This window comes from Geotrypetes seraphini, chromosome 1, assembly GCF_902459505.1.
Source record: "Geotrypetes seraphini chromosome 1, aGeoSer1.1, whole genome shotgun sequence".
NCBI classification, from domain to species: domain Eukaryota; kingdom Metazoa; phylum Chordata; class Amphibia; order Gymnophiona; family Dermophiidae; genus Geotrypetes; species Geotrypetes seraphini.
In genome coordinates this window covers 495,866,801-495,883,576 of record NC_047084.1, presented here as the reverse complement: position 1 = coordinate 495,883,576, position 16,776 = coordinate 495,866,801, and positions in this window count along the sequence as shown.

Sequence of the window (16,776 nt, the reverse complement as noted above, 5' to 3'; positions counted from 1 at the left end):
ACATTTTGCTTGACTACACTGCCGAATTTAAAATTTTAAAAATGTCTCAGGCATACTTGAACTAGGTATAGTGAAATGATTTTTTTCCCCAATTTACTGTCAATAACAATTAAAAAACGAAATAGATTTCTAAGGGGCACTTTTACCAAACTGTGGAAAAATGGCTAATTTTATATTTTCTCAATTAATGGCCATGTGCTAATGACAGTCCCTGATCAATAGATCGTAGAATTTATTCAAGACAAACAAACAAGAAGAAGGATTATTATGAGAATGATTAAAAAAACATGAGAACTGAACAGAAGAATAAGGGGGTAAGAATTAGAGGCAGCCTCATAAGAATGGTTTTTATGTTCAAATCGGTTTTTATTGATGTCCAAAAATAGATATAACAAAAGAAATACAATGCCAATATACAAACAAAGGATCCAAATACAGGTAGAGTCCTGACTCTTGTGATTCCACTCCCATAGCAGAACAGGTGGCACAGCAGAACACTATCAAACATTAGTGAATGGAAGAACCTACAAACAGCCGTTATAAACATACACCCCGCCCCCTTTTTTGTTCCCCCTCCCCTTCCCAGAACCAAAGCAACCCCCCAAACACCCCTCCCCCCGGTGGAAGATGACCTGAAAATTAAAGGAGAAAGCAGGACCCTAAGATAGATCATTCAGAATTAAACTCCTCACTCTATGTGGCAAGAGATGCATCATGATGTACTGACTCAGAAAGTCCATTCCAGGCATATAGCTTAGCAAGTTTGGAGTTGGTGGTGGAGGAGACGCTCCTGATAAATGGAGTTCCTGAGGAGGAGTGGAGTTAGGAGCAGCAGAAAGAATGCACGTGTACATCATCAGTAAGAGGAGTTTGAAATGCATATGGAAACAACCCTTAGCCCAACACCATTGCCATAGTCAACTGAGTGAGGTGGACATAAATGGATAGGGATCCAATGAAGTGACTTGAGGAGAGAGCTTATGTGAATGTAATGACAATGCAACAGAAATTTGAACAAATTGAAGAGGAAAGAGAGATGGTTTGGTGGGACACCTGTAAGGAAGACGATGAAGTAATCTAAGCAGAAAGTGATGAGAGTGTGGATAAGAGTTTTGATCGTGCGCTCAGAGGGGAAGGAACAAATTTTGGTGATATGGAGAAAGAAGCAACAGCTTATAGCAGTCAGTTGCATGTGTGCAGAGAAAAAGAAAGATGAGACAGGAAGAATGATTGTTATTCACAGAAATTGAGAATGGGGGAAGAACTTAGGGGGAAAGATAAGAAAGTCAGTCTTGGCTGTGCTGTTTCAGATTATAGTATGATATTCAGGCAGCAATGTCAGGAAAGCAGATTGAGACTTGGGCCTGGATTCCTGGCAAAATTTAACATAAGAACATAAGAAACCTTTTGCCACAATCTCTGGCAACAAATTCCAGAGTTTAATTACACGTTGAGTGAAGAAACATTTTTTTGTTTTAAATCTGCTATTAGTAGCTTCATCTCATGCCCCTTAGTCCTAGTATTTTTTAGAAAGAGTAAACAAGTGATTCACATCTACCCTGTCTATTCCACTCAGTATTTTATAGACCTCTATCATATCTCCCCCTGCGCTGTCTCTTTTCCAAGCTGGAGAGTCCTAACCGCTTCAGCTTGTCATCATGGGGAGTCAGCCCATCCCTTATATCATTTTGTCACCCTCTTTTGTACCTTTTCTAATTCTACTATATCCTTTTTGAGATACAGTGACTAGAATTGCACACAAAGTGTGCACACAAAGTGTGACTGTCCGATTAAGCGATACAATCACTTTGGGTAAACCTTGCCAGAGGGAACGAAAAATGCCTTTACCTCGGTGTGGTGTACAGGCCTCCGAGACAAAAGGAAGACAAAGACAAAGAATTGATTGAGGACATAGAGAACATCACTTTGCGTGGTGACACAGTACTGTTAGGCGACTTCAACATGCCAGATGCTGACTGGAACACCCTCTCAGCAACTACGAGCGGTAGCAAAAGAATAGTAACCTCCATTAAGGGTGCACAACTAAAACAAATGGTATTAGAGCCCACCAGAGAAAAAGCAATACTGGACCTGGTACTCACAAATGGAGACAGTGTCTCGGAAGTATCAGTGGGAGACACGCTGGCCTCCAGTGACCACAACATGGTATGGCTCAACCTCAGAAAAGGCTTCTCTAAATCAAACACAGCAACGAGGGTCCTCAATTTTAGGGAGGCAGATTTCGACCACATGAGAGACTTTGTCCATCAAGAGCTGCAAAACCATGCAGAAACTGACAATCCAGAAACTATGTGGTCAAATCTAAAATCCATCCTGAACGAAGCATCTAGCCGCTACGTAAAAACAGTAAGCAAACGCCGGAGAAACAAAAAACCTCAATGGTTCAACAAGGAAATTTCGGACCTCATTAAAATGAAAAAAGAAACATTTATCAACTACAAACATCTTGGGAAAAGGGAGGCAAAAGAAGACTATCTGGCCAGATCTAAGGCTGTCAAAAAGGCAGTCAGGGAAGCCAAACTTCGAACAGAGGAAGATCTAGCACGGAACATTAAAAAAGGGGACAAATCCTTCTTTAGGTACATTAGCGACAGGAAGAGAAACAAAAATGGAATAGAACGCCTTAGGCAATCAGATGGAAACTACGCAGAATCTGATACTACCAAGGCAGAACTGCTAAACGAATACTTCTGCTCAGTATTCACCTGTGAAGCACCGGGAGATGGTCCACAACTACAAATAAGAGACAGCCAAAATGACCTGTTTCGCGATTACGAATTTACACCTAGTAGCGTCTACCACGAACTTTCAAGACTCAAAGTGGACAAAGCCATGGGGCCAGACAATCTACACCCCAGGGTACTCAGAGAGCTGAGTGAAGTTCTGGCTGAACCACTATCCGTACTCTTCAATCTTTCCATGCGCACGGGAAAAGTACCCCTAGACTGGAAAACAGCTAACGTAATTCCACTCCACAAAAAGGGATGCAGAACAGAGACAGGAAATTACAGACCGGTGAGTCTTACATCCATAGTGTGCAAACTCATGGAAACACTGATCAAACAGGAACTTGACAAAATTCTAGACGAAGAAAGTTTACGTGATCCACATCAACACGGATTTACCAGGGGAAGGTCCTGCCAATCTAATCTGATTGACTTCTTTGATTGGGTGACCAGTCATCTGGATGCCGGTGAGTCCCTTGATGTGATATATTTGGACTTCAGCAAAGCTTTTGATAGCGTCCCACACCGCAGGCTGTTGAACAAACTAAAATCAATGGGATTAGGGGATACATTCACTACATGGGTAAAGGATTGGCTAGATGGTAGGCTTCAAAGGGTGATGGTAAATGGTACCCCCTCCAAAACGTCAGCAGTGATGAGTGGAGTACCTCAGGGCTCCGTCTTAGGGCCGATTCTATTCAATTTATTCATAGGAGATTTGACCCAAGGACTTAGAGGAAAAGTATCACTGTTTGCCGACGATGCCAAACTATGCAACATAGTTGGCAAAAGCAGTGTGCCTGACTTTATGACGCAGGATCTAAGACAGCTCGAACAGTGGTCATCAACTTGGCAGCTAGGCTTCAATGCTAAAAAATGTAAAATAATGCATCTAGGCAAAAAAAATCCACACAGAACTTATACACTAAATGGTGAAACCTTGTCCAGGACCACGATGGAACGTGATTTAGGAGTGATCATTAGCGACGATATGAAGGCTGCCAATCAAGTAGAGAAGGCTTCATCCAAGGCAAGACAAATGATGGGCTGTATCCGTAGGGGTTTTGTCAGCAGAAAACCTGAAGTAATAATGCCACTGTACAGATCCATGGTGAGACCTCATCTCGAGTATTGTGTTCAATTCTGGAGACCACACTACCGAAAAGATGTGTTGAGAATTGAGTCGGTTCAGCGAATGGCTACCAGGATGGTTTTGGGGCTCAGGGATCACACGTATGAAGAAAGGTTAAAAAAACTGCGGATGTACTCATTGGAGGAGCGAAGACAGAGAGGAGACATGATTGAAACCTTTAAGTATATTACTGGGCGTATAGTGGTGAAAGATGATATCTTCAGTCTCACGGGGCCCTCGGTAACCAGAGGACACTCGCTGAAAATCAGGGGAGGGAAATTTCAGGGTGATGCTAGGAAGTACTTCTTCACTGAAAGGGTGGTCGATCATTGGAACGAGCTGCCTCAGCGGGTGATTGAGGCCAGCAGCGTGTTAGATTTCAAGAGGAAATGGGATATTCATGTGGGATCTCTAGGAGAGTAAGAATCAGGGAGTGGGTCACTGGTATGGGCAGACTCGATGGGCTATGGCCCTTTTCTGCCGTCAGTTTCTATGTTTCTATGTTTCTATACAAAGGCATTATAACATTTTAAGTTTTGTTTTCCATTCCTTTCCTGATAATTCCTAACATTCTATTTGCTTTCTTAGCTGCTGCCGCCACACACTGATCTGAGGCTTTCAACATATTCTCATCAATGATATCTGGATCCTTTTTCTGGGTGGTGAATCCTAACGTGGAACCCTGCATCACGTAGCTATAGTTCGAGTTCCTCTTCCACATGCATCACTTTGCACTTGCTCACATTAAACAATCTTATTAGTATTCAAATCCAAGCTTAAAGCCCACTTTTTTTTAAACTACTTTCAACTCTTAACTTCCGCTCACATGCTGTCCCCACTATATCATTTCCTTTACCATAATCTCCCCAACCCTGAGATGTCTTTTCTGTTCAAATTAGTAGTAGTCCAGTGTTTTTCAACCGCTGTTCCGCGGCACACTAGTGTGCCGCGAGATGTTGCCTGGTGTGCCGCAGGGCCGCCATCAGGGCAGTACTACCAGTCCTGCATTCAGGGGCCCGGAGCTGACAGGGGGCCCGAGGCAGGGGCGCCAGTAGCTCGCCAAGGCAAAGTGAGTCGATCACCCAGGACTCACTTTGTCTTGGCGATCTAATCTATCGAGCCGATAAGTCTTCTTCTCCCCGACGTCAATTCTGCAGTCGGAGAGGAAGTTCGGGCCAGCCATTCGCTGCCTGGCTGGGCGGAACTTCCTCTCCGATTGCAGAATTGACGTCAGGGAGAGCATGCGTCGGTGTCGGCTTTGGGGCCTGTTATCCATTGGTGGGTCCTGTTCCCCGATGGCAGCGGCAGTGGCAGTGGCTTGGGGAACGGCAGGGAGAAAGAAAGAAAGGGGGCAGGCAGGGAAACAGAAGGAAAGAAGAGAAACAGAAAAAAAGAAAGAAAGGTCAGGGAGAGAGGAAGAAAAAGTTGGGGGAGGGAATGAGGTGTGGAGGAGAGAAAGCATACAGGCTGATAGAAGGGAAGAAAGATTGGATGCACAGTCAGAAGAAGAAAGTGCAACCAGAAATCACCAGACAAGGTAGGAAAAATGATTTTATTTTAAATTTAGCAAAGTGGAGGCAGTATTACCACAGTTTTCAAAGGAATTTGCCCAAATAACTTAATAGTTAACTGGGTAGATTCCCAGAGATGAAAACTTCCCTTCACTTACTATGCACAGTTCTGAATTTATATCTGCTGTTTATATTTTACAATATGGTCACCTTTTACTAAACCGCAATAGTGGTTTTTAGCGCAGGGAGCCTATGAGCGTCAAGAGCAGCGCTGGGTATTCAGCGCAGCTCCCTGTGCTAAAAACTGCTATTGTGGTTTAATAAAAAGGATGGAGGGTATATTTGTCTATTTTTGTATGCTATAAAAACCAAATACAGAGAGAGACTGAGAGCTGTTGACGAAGAGCTACGTGTGTGTCTTTCTTCGATTCCAGCCAGAATATCAGCTTTGTGTTCAGCCAAACAGGCCCAGGTTTCACACTGAATAAAGTATTTTATAATTTTTCACTATTCTGTTTACTTAATATTTCATAATAAAGTAATTATAAAATACTTTCTTTGTGTTTATTTGATTCCTATTCAAGAGAATTACTTTATATATAGTCAATATAGGCACAGAGTTAAATTTTTTAACATTTTCTAATGGTGGTGTGCCTCGTGATTTTTTTCATGAAACAAGTGTGCCTTTGCCCAAAAAAGGTTGAAAAACACTGTAGTAGTCATTAGAAAATAAATTACAGAGCAGTTTGGAAGAATCCTTAAAAGCAGCGTCTCTACCCTGCTCACAACTTTCTATATGCTTACTAAAGAAACAGATTCAGATCTCAAACAGAAGAAATGGCTGGTTTAGGTAAAGCCAGAGAAAAAATTACCACTCCAGGAGGGTCCTGTAGCTTTGGGATGATATTAACCAAACTATCAGCCTTGTACAAAGGAACTAGCACTTCTGGAACCGTTGGTGAAACTGTCATTTGGGATGGTGGAGTACGCTGGGGGTGGATTTCAGAGTAATTATCAATCCCAAAAGACAGACTGGAGCATTACCTGTTGAAAGGCCAATCTCACTTGCAATCACTATGCAAAAAATATTCTCCCCAAAAATGTCTCCCTGAAAATTTCCTGGAGGCATTTAGGCCCCTCCCCCATCAACTCTCATGAATTATATCTGAAAGCTATAGAAATGAGGAAGCTGGTGTTTCTGTTGCCATTCCACGTGCCAAATTCAAAATGACATTTGTGACACTGATCAGAATATCAAAGCAAGTGGAATTTGGGTAAAACTGAATGTGGTACCTGGACCATAAGGAAGGAGACTGGCTCCTTTCTGCTGCTAGATCCAATAGCTAGGGTTGGGTACAGTAATATGGCCAAGTGACTGAGATCTCCAGAGAAGAGAAAATGATCAAACTAGAGGGCATATTTTGAGGTTATGGGGAAGAAGACTCAGGAGCAATGTTAGGAAATTCTTTTTCATGGAGAGGGTGGTAGATGCCTGGAATGCTTTCCCGAGGGAATTGGTGGAGAGGAAAACTGTGATGGAATTTAAAAAAAGCATGAGATAAACATAGAGGATCTATGTTTAGAAAACGAAGAATGTAAATTAAAGAGCTAAGGCTTGCAGACTTGCACAGTCTGTATCCCATATGTGATGATTTCGTGTAGGATGGACTGGGGAGGGCATCAATGGGAACTCCACTAGAAACATAAGAAACATAAGAAACACCTTCACCAGATCAGACCCTGGGTCCATCTAGTCCAGCAACCCGCACACGCGGAGGCCAAGCCAGGTGCTCCCTTATGGAGACCTTGATTACCCGTATCCCTCAATGTGATTTGCAAGAAGGTGTGCATCCAACTTGCGCTTGAATCCCAGAATGGTAGTCTCTGTCACAACCTCCTCTGGGAGAGCATTCCAAGCGTCCACCACTCGTTGTGCGAAACAGAATTTCCTGACATTTGTCCTGAGCCTGCTGCCCCTCAGTTTCAGTCCATGACCTCTTGTCCATGTCACATTTGACAATGTGAATAACGATGTTTCTTGCTCTATTTTGTCGAATCCTTTTAGTATTTTAAAAGTCTCTATCATATCCCCTCGCAGTCTCCTCTTTTCGAGGGTGAACAGTCCCAGCTTTCCGAGGCGTTCTTTGTAGCTCAAATTTTCCATACTGTTACTAGTTTCGTGGCTCTCCTCTGCACCCTCTCCAGCAGGGTTATATCCTTCTTTAGGTATGGAGACCAGTGTTGGACACAGTATTCCAAGTGTGGTCTGACCATTGCTCTGTAAAGTGGCATTATGACAGTTGCCGATCTACTCGTGATCCCCTTCTTTATCATGCCCAACATCCTGTTTGCTTTCTTTGCCGCCGCCGCGCATTGAGCTAACGGCTTCAGATTCTTGTCTATCAGTATCCCCAGGTCCCTCTCTTGTTCGCTTTTGCCCAATGTTACACCTAACATTTTATATTCATGTTCCTTATTTTTCCTACCCAGGTGCATCACCTTGTATTTGTCTGTGTTAAACTCCATCTGCCACTTTTCCGCCCATATCTCCAGCTGGTTCAGATCCTTCTGGAGATCCTCGCTGTCCTTTTGTGACGCAACTGCCCAACATAGTTTTGTGTCATCTGCAAACTTGATTATATCACTTGTTTTTTCCTCCTCCAGATTATTTATGAAGATATTGAATAAGATGGGCCCAAGAACTAACTTGTAACATAAGGATGTTACTGGCCAGACTTTATGGTAGATATCCTGCAAACAGGACGGTTGGATAGACTGGAGTGAGCTTGGACGGCAACTTCAGCATTTTGGAACCTTGGACAATACCAGGTGTACTTTACAGTCTATGACCCAGAAATATCAAAGAAGAGACAAATTAATTTAATCATGTATTTTTAATGGGTATAACTAATGGGCTGACTGGATGGACCGTTCAGGTCTTTATCTGCCATCATTTACTATGTTACTATGGGTTTTTATAAGGAATAGTTGAGAAGAAGAATGATTGTTTGGAAGAGTCCTGCCTGGGGTGGTGATCTTGGGTGTAGGTATCTATAATTAGGCATGCTATGTTAATAAGGGTCAGATATACTGTAGATTAAAAACTTTTTAAAAAGCTCATGAGGTACAGTTACATTTCTAGCATTAGGTTGTTCATGTTAAGAGTATTACATGATAATACTGAATAGTAAATCTGGTATTAATAATTATTTGAATACACTGGCTTTCTTCTGCATGCAAATTATGCACAACACAGGGTTTTTCGGCCTCCATTAAAAATCCGCGCTAGCGGTTGCGCTGCACTAACGGCCCTGAAGCCCATAGAGATTTAAAGGGCTTTAGGGTTGTTGCCGCAAGGCAGCCACTAGCGCAGCTTTGTAAAAGAGGTCATTTATTGAAAAAAATTGATATTAATCAGTAGATAAATATGCATCTAAATCTAATTTCTGTTAGTAAATATCTCCTCTAAATAGCCAAATGCTAATTCTCTCTCCTCTCCCCTAAAATGTTCCTTTATGAAGATATATCTTGTGTAATCTGTACCATTACTTAATGCAGAAAACCAGCTTTATATTCACCTTTACATATTGTAAACAAAAATATACAGAATATTACATGAAAGGGAGTTTTGCTGTGGTTTTCTTTGATTCTTTTTTCTGTCATCAGTAGAAGAAACCCGCGTCATGAAAAAAAAAAAAAAAAATCTTTCAAGTCTTTGCCTGATCAAAACATCACCTGAATAAAGTCATCACGTTTAGCCTGATTGCATTTTCGCCCCCGTATACTTGCAGCTGCATTTGCCTTTCTATAAATGTCATTTGATTATGAGAAAATAAACAGGAAGGGACCGGGAAAGAGTCAGCACAGGGCCTGCTTGTTTACCTGCTGCAGCTTTCGTAGCCAAAGAACAAATGTCATGCAAATGCTGCTCCGGCAATAAGCTGCCAATCACAGAGGCTTGGCATTCATGATGATTTGCTAAATCATTTAAAGAGGCATGCTTTACTAAATGAAAAAATATCAGCAGCGAGGGCTTGTGTTTAAACACGGGACTGAGTTATTATCCCAGTAGGCCAGCATGAAATGAAGACATCTTCCAATTAAAGCTTGCAGATGAACCCAGACAAACCACCTCCGCAGCCCCCCTCCCTTTTTTTTCCCATAAAGACAGGCAGATTATGATTGGGAGAAAGCAGCGACAGAGGCTTTCATTACAACCTGATTATGGTGATATAATTCCCAGCGCTGTGTGTCTGCAGGCCCAACTTCACATTTGAAGGTTTTTAATATAATTTCCTTGGGGTGAAATGCTGAAGATTTATTAAACTTTATGAAGGGCTTACAGATCCAATTTAAGAGGACATATCATAGGGCAAAACTGACAGATGATAAAATACATTCCAAGTTGGGGGGAAAAAGAAAAGAAAAGTAAGTTTAGGAAAAACTGTTTTAAAGAATCTTTCTTTGTGTGTGGTAAAATTAACTTTTCATGGAAAAAAAAAGTGTGACTTTGTAAAAGGTTTTCTTATACTAAAATTTGTTTCTGCGTTTAGCAGGACGATAATTACAGTAATCAGTGAGCAAAGGTGCTGCAATGAAGTCTTTGGTTATTTGATGAAAGCAAATATCTTGGAGGTCCTTTATTGCAGCTTGTTCATATGATTAAGGATTTAACAAGTATACACTTTTCTTTTTACATCCCAGTATGTTGTTCATCAGCCTGCTGACATAATATTTAGTAAGTCTATAGGCTGAGATTTAAAAAAAAAAAAAAAATCTCAGCACTAGAAGAGAATATAGGGAAATATTTCATAAACCTATCAGTTTTGAAAATCATTTATGGTTACAAATGGTAATTCAAAATAAAATTTAGATCAAAGTTGTATGAACCGTTAATACAGCAGCTCGATACTTAGGGCTCTTTTTACAAAGGTGCGTTAGGGCCTTAACGTGTGGAATAGCGCGTGCTAAATTGCCGCGAGCGCTAGACCTTAACGCCAGCATTGAGCTGGCGTTAGTTCTAGAAGCGTAGCGTAGGTTTAGCGCACGCTAAAATCCTGCGTGCGTTAAAAACGCTAGCGCACCTTGGTAAAAGGAGCCCTTATTTTACACTAATTCCTGCATTAACTAACAAACGTGAGACCTGCTAGAGAATGGATGAGGAATGGATGGGGACATGCCTTACACATAACCTGTGATGAAGTATTTATTTATTTATTCATTCAATTTTCTGCACTGTTCTCCCAGGGGAGCTCAGAATGGTTTTACATGAATTTATTCAAGTACTCAGGTACTTTTATAGTGATTACATTTGTGGTTCAATTTTTATCTTAATGCTACTTTTATAACCAGATAGTCAATGCTAGGCCATACCTGGAGACTGGCACTATTTTGGTATAAAGTGACTGCTAGGTAATGACAATATTCAGACTTTTATCCAGAACACTATTTTTCTGTCCTAACCTTATCTGGAAAGTTATCTGGTTAGTGTTCTAAATATTGCCAGTAACCAGCTAGTGGGCCTTAATGGGAAAAAATAACAGAGCATCAAATTGGAGGAAGCAACATGGCTCACATTTCAGCTAATTGCCTGCCTCAGGGTCTATATATAAATAAAAGAAAAATTTAAACCCTCTTTTACGAACGCATTGCGTGTGTTTTAGCGCTGGCACTGGTGGTAACTGCTCCAACACTCACAGAATTCCTATTAGCGTCTGAGCAGTTACTGCCTTTAAAACCCGCACCATGCGTTCGTAAAAGAGGGGGAAAATGAATAAAAATATGTGTGTAATATATTTATTTATTTAAAATTTTTTATACCAGTTACAAATATCTAAACAGTTTACATCAATTAAAACATATATATGGTAAAAACAAACCATATCAAAAAATCTACATAATAAAACAATTTCTTCTCTTCACTTGTCAATTAATAAATCACAAGAGTACAATAGCAAACATGGTTAAACAGAATCTCAGCGTAACCAACCAACTTCCTAAATTATGAGCATTATTTTGCCACTGTAGATCTTATTTCTTTAAGAGCCAATTTTGTAGAAACGAAATTCTGTGTTTTGACATTGTTTCATATCACTGATTGAACCATATTCATGTCATTCTCTTTTTGGTTGGGCTGAGAACTTTTCAGCAAACCTTCGTATATACACACAGGACATAAATATGCCACAGATACTATATAGCTGAAACCGAAATTATCCAAATACAAAAACACTGTAAGCAAACAGAATATTACAATTTCATTTTTGGCATATTGTTGAGTATAATATGATCATAAAATGTAGTTTATGAACTTAATATAACACATTTAGCAGAGCAAGCCATGACAGTAGCTGTTATTACATGTGTGACTGATGATATTAAAAGTCACAGATGGTTAAGGAAAGTATTATAATGCATGACCAATAATACCAAAAATACAAAATATCAATTTTTATGGTAGCAGGAAAAATGGTCTTAGCACATGGGAAAACCCACATAAATCTAATCTAATCTAATCTAATCCTTAGGTTTGTATACCGCATCATCTCCACGTTTGTAGAGCATACTGAGGCCTCTTTTTGTCTGAACTTATTAAAAGTACTCCCAAATAACTCCCAGCTCCACCCCAGATCACCTCACCACTATCTGGATATGCGCTAGTCCTACTTACATAACTCCTACTGAATATCAACACCCTACAATATATCTGAAATGGTGAGTCAGCAAAAATGATGAATAATCCATTTATACCTTTTTAGCCAGAGAAGTAATGGTTATTGGCATTTTGGCCCTGATTCTATAAAAAACGCCTACCATTAGGTTTCAAGTTTCAAGTTTATTTAAAATTTCTTATACCGCTCAATCAGACTTCTGAGCGGTGTACAATAAAAATACAGCTTTTGTCATATAACATAGGGGTAAACATTTGACAAATAAAATCTACATAATAGGTTCAAACAATGACAAACAGAAGCAAATGGGAAAAGGGGAGGAACTACAATATTTTTAGAAAGAGAACAATTAAGGAACAAGATTGGCACACCTAGATAAACTAAGCACTTAACTTACCCCTTTTTACTAAGCTATGGGCTGCAGTAGAATCCTGTACCATGGCTTAGTAAAAGGGGGGACGGGGTGTTAATTTTTTAAATTGGTTCAATCAGCACTCTTAATTGAAAAGTGTCATTAAAAACCAATTTTTAAAAATTAATTTGCCGGTTGGCACCTAACTCGGTAGGCATGATGTAGGCTTCTACTCTTAGGTGCCTACTCGGAATGTAGACATAGGTAGGGGCAGAGTTTGAGCATGGATTGAGTTAGGAGCCTGGTCTAATATACCGGTGTCTTGGTTGTAGATGCCTATTGGTGCCCAGCTTGATTTGGGCACCAATAGCTGCAATTCTACAAACAGCGTCTAACTTTGAATAACATGTGGTGGGTGCCATTTTTCTAGGCACCTGCCAAGTTGAGTGCCATTTACAGAATGAGTCCCTTTCTGTATACAGAAAAGAAAATATTGTCAGCTACCATTTTATTTCAAGCCTATGTTCAATTTTAAGGCCAACAAGCAATGTTATATACATTCTTAAAATTACAAAAATAATTTAAAATATTGAACTACGGTATTTGAGATAGGTATTCAGTGGAATGGGCGACATGTACATTTAAACAGTTATCTATTTTAAAATTATATGCATGTAAGGCCAAATGGGACAGACACGTGGGATCTATTCACAAAGAAAGGTAGGGGAGGGTCTTTGGGGTGGGCAGACTAGATGGGCCGTGGCCCTTATCTGCCATCTATTTCTATGTTTCTATGTTTCTATGTTCAGTGGCAGTAAACAGAGCCACACAGAGGAATCTGAAGTTTTAATCCATCTGTATTTTGAAGATTTTCCACAGATCATGCACATTTGCTTGATCATTAGGACACATTAATGGTTCTGCAGCTGCTTAAAGTGCTTCAGAATTTTCCTCAGTGTACCTTGGTAAATGGGCATTGACTAGGATTTATTTTTTCACACAAAAGGACGTGGCAAATTCTCTCTGTTTGACATCAGTGGGAGTCAGTTTGTTATCCTATATGAGCTGCTGGGGTGTTCTGTTTTGAATACTCCTTTATTTTTTTATTTTTTTCAGAAAGATGACTTTACAAGTGGCTTGGTCATGATCTCCTGCTCAGTGTGGGATTTTGGTTGTTTGCTCATTAGTCTAAACCATTCTATTAATTCTTGTGCAACTTGAATTATGAGATTGTTAAGATGCAGAATGAAACCAACTATGGGGAATTTTGAATCATTGTATATTTATAATCAAAATACAACATAAGAAGAGCATAAGAACTGCCTTACTGGGACAGATCGAAGGTCCATCAAGCTCAGTATCCTGTTTCCAACAGTGGTCAACCCAATTCCCAAGTACCTAGCTAGATCCCAAGTAATTAAACAGATTTTATGTTGTTTATCCTAGGAATAAGAATGTGGATTTCCCAAAGTCATCTCAATAATGGCCTATGGACTTCTCTTTTAGGAAATTATTCAAACCTTTCTTAAACCCTGCTAAGGTAACTGATTTCACCACATTCTCCGGCAACAAATTCCAGAATTTAATTACACTTTGTATGAAGAAATATTTTATCCAGTTTGTTTTAAATCTTCTACTTAGTAGCTTCAACGCATGTCTCCTAGTTCAAACATTTTTGGATAGAGCGAACAAGCAATTCATATCTACCCTTTCCACTCCACTCAGTAGTTTAAAGACCTCTATCATATCACCCTTGAGCCATCTGTTCTCCAAGATGAAGAGCCCTAGCCGCTTTGGCCTTTCCTCATAGGGAAGTTGTCCCATTCCTTTTATCATTTTTGTTGCCCTTCTCTGTACCTTTTCTAATTTCGCTAAATCTTTTTTGAGATACGGCGACCAGAATTGTACACAGTATTCGAGGTGCAGCTGTATCATAAAGCGATACAAGGGTATTATAACATTTTCATCTTTGTTTTCCATTCATTTCCTGATAATTCCTAACAATCTATTTGCTTTCTAAGCCGCCGCTGCACATTGAGCTGAGGATTTCAATGTATCCTCAACAATGACACCTAAATACTTTTCCTGGGCAGTGACTCCTAATAAAGAAACCCAGCATCACATAGGCATAGTTTGGGTTCTTCTTTCCCACATGCATCACTCTGCACTTGCTCACATTAAACGTCATCTGCCATTTTGATGCCCAGTCTCCCAGTCTCAAAAAGTCCTCTTGGAATTTTTCACAGTCCTCTTGTGATTTAACAACTTTGAACAACTATGTGTCATCAGCAAATTTAATTATCTCACTAGTTATTCCGATCTCTAGATCATTGATAAATATGTTAAAAAGCAGTGGTCCCAGCACTAACCCTTGGGAAACCCCACTATTTACCCCTCTCCTTTGAGAATATTGACCATTTAAACCTACTCTCTGTTTTCTGTCTTTTGACCAGTTCTTAATCCATAATAGGACATTACTTATTATTTCATATCTCTCTAATTTCCTCAGAAGTCTTTCATGAAATACTTTGTGAAATGCCTTTTGAAAATCCAAATACACAATATCAACCAGTTCACCTTTATCCACATGTCCATTCACCCCTTCAAAGAAATGCAGTAGATTGGTGAGGCAAGATTTTGTATTTTTTTCATTAATCCATGCTTATTTATATGTTCTATCATTTTATTCTTTATCATAGTCTCTACCATTTTGTCCAGCACCAACATCACTGGTCTATAATTTCCGAGATCACCCCTGGAACCCTTTTAAAAAATTGGTGTCACATTGGCTACCCTCCAGTGTTCCAGTACTGACACCTTTATCTTTATTGGCATCCTTTTATTTTATTTTTGGGCATCAGATACTATTGATTGTATATTCTGAGAGTTTAGCAGTCTTCAAAGGGGCTTATGCCTTTTTTATTTTTTAGAACCCCCCTCCCCCCCCCCCATAAACGGTCTGCTATCTATAATTTTTTTAAAGTTCTTTTAAAAATTGTTTTTTCTAAGATTTAGGCCCTCTTTTACTAAGCTACGGTACAGGTTTCTACCATGGCATGGAGTACTAACCCCCTCTTTTGCAAAAGCATGGCGATAACAGCTCCGACGCTCATAGAATTCCTATGAGTGTAGGAGCTGTTACCACCACGGTCGACGCTAAAAACTATGGTACACTTTAGTAAAAGGGGGGGTAAATGCTCTGATACTCATTGGAATTCTATGAGCACTGGAGCATATAGCGCTCTGAGCCATGGTAGAAACCTCTACTGCAGCTTAGTGAAAGCCTAACATGGGTCATATTTCACTCACACTGTGTCAAAGGCTGGTCCCAACATTCTGAAAGACGCCCTGAAAAGAGACACAGTTTCTTAAGCTAAGTTCCTTTTTGGCCAGGGATTTTTGTGAAAGAGTTTTTCAAAAATGTGTGTTTCATGAGTATTTACCCAACAATGGGGGTCTTATACTAAGGCACGCTAGCCGTTTTAGCGTGTGCGAAATGCTAACGCGTTCATAGAATATAATGGGTGCCTTAGCATTTAGTGCACGCAAAATCAGCTTGCGTGCCTTAGTATTTGAAGCCTATGAAGAGTTAGGTGAATCACAGGCAGAGTGGCTTATGTGAAACTAATCACCACTGAGACTTCTGAAGATTATATCCTGGATGAAGATTGCAGCAGCTGCGCTGTTTGTAAAGGTGTAATGGTGCTGTCCATAATTACACATTGAGCGTTTGAATTTATTCACATATTATAGAATGGTTAAGGGGCTGGAGGAATTGCCATACAGCGAGAGATTAGAGAAACTGGGCCTCTTCTCCCTTGAAAAGAGGGGACTGAGAGGGGACAAGATCGAAACATTCAAAATACTAAAGGGAATAGACTTAGTAGAGAAAGACAGACTGTTCACTCTCTCCAAGGTAGGGAGAACGAGAGGGCACTCTCTAAAGTTGAAAGGGGATAGATTCCGTACAAACGTAAGGAAGTTCTTCTTCACCCAGAGAGTGGTGGAAAACTGGAATGCTCTTCCGGAGTCTGTTATAGGGGGAAAACACTCTCCAGGGTTTCAAGATAAAGTTGGACATGTTCATGCTAAACTGGTGAGACTGGACTCTTTTGGAGCACTGGTCTTGACCTTGGGGCCGCTGCGTGAGTGGACTCCTGGGCTGAATGGACCATTGGTCTGACCCAGCAGCGGCAATTCTTATGTTCTTTTATGGCAGTTTCGCATGGAACTCCTAATGACTACCAGTTTACACCAATTATTATGTTTATGTCTTTTTATTACAAATTGCTATACCACCTTTGCTAACTGGCACATCACAGCAGTTAACAATCTAAAATAAAGATGAGAGAAAGAAAAAAAC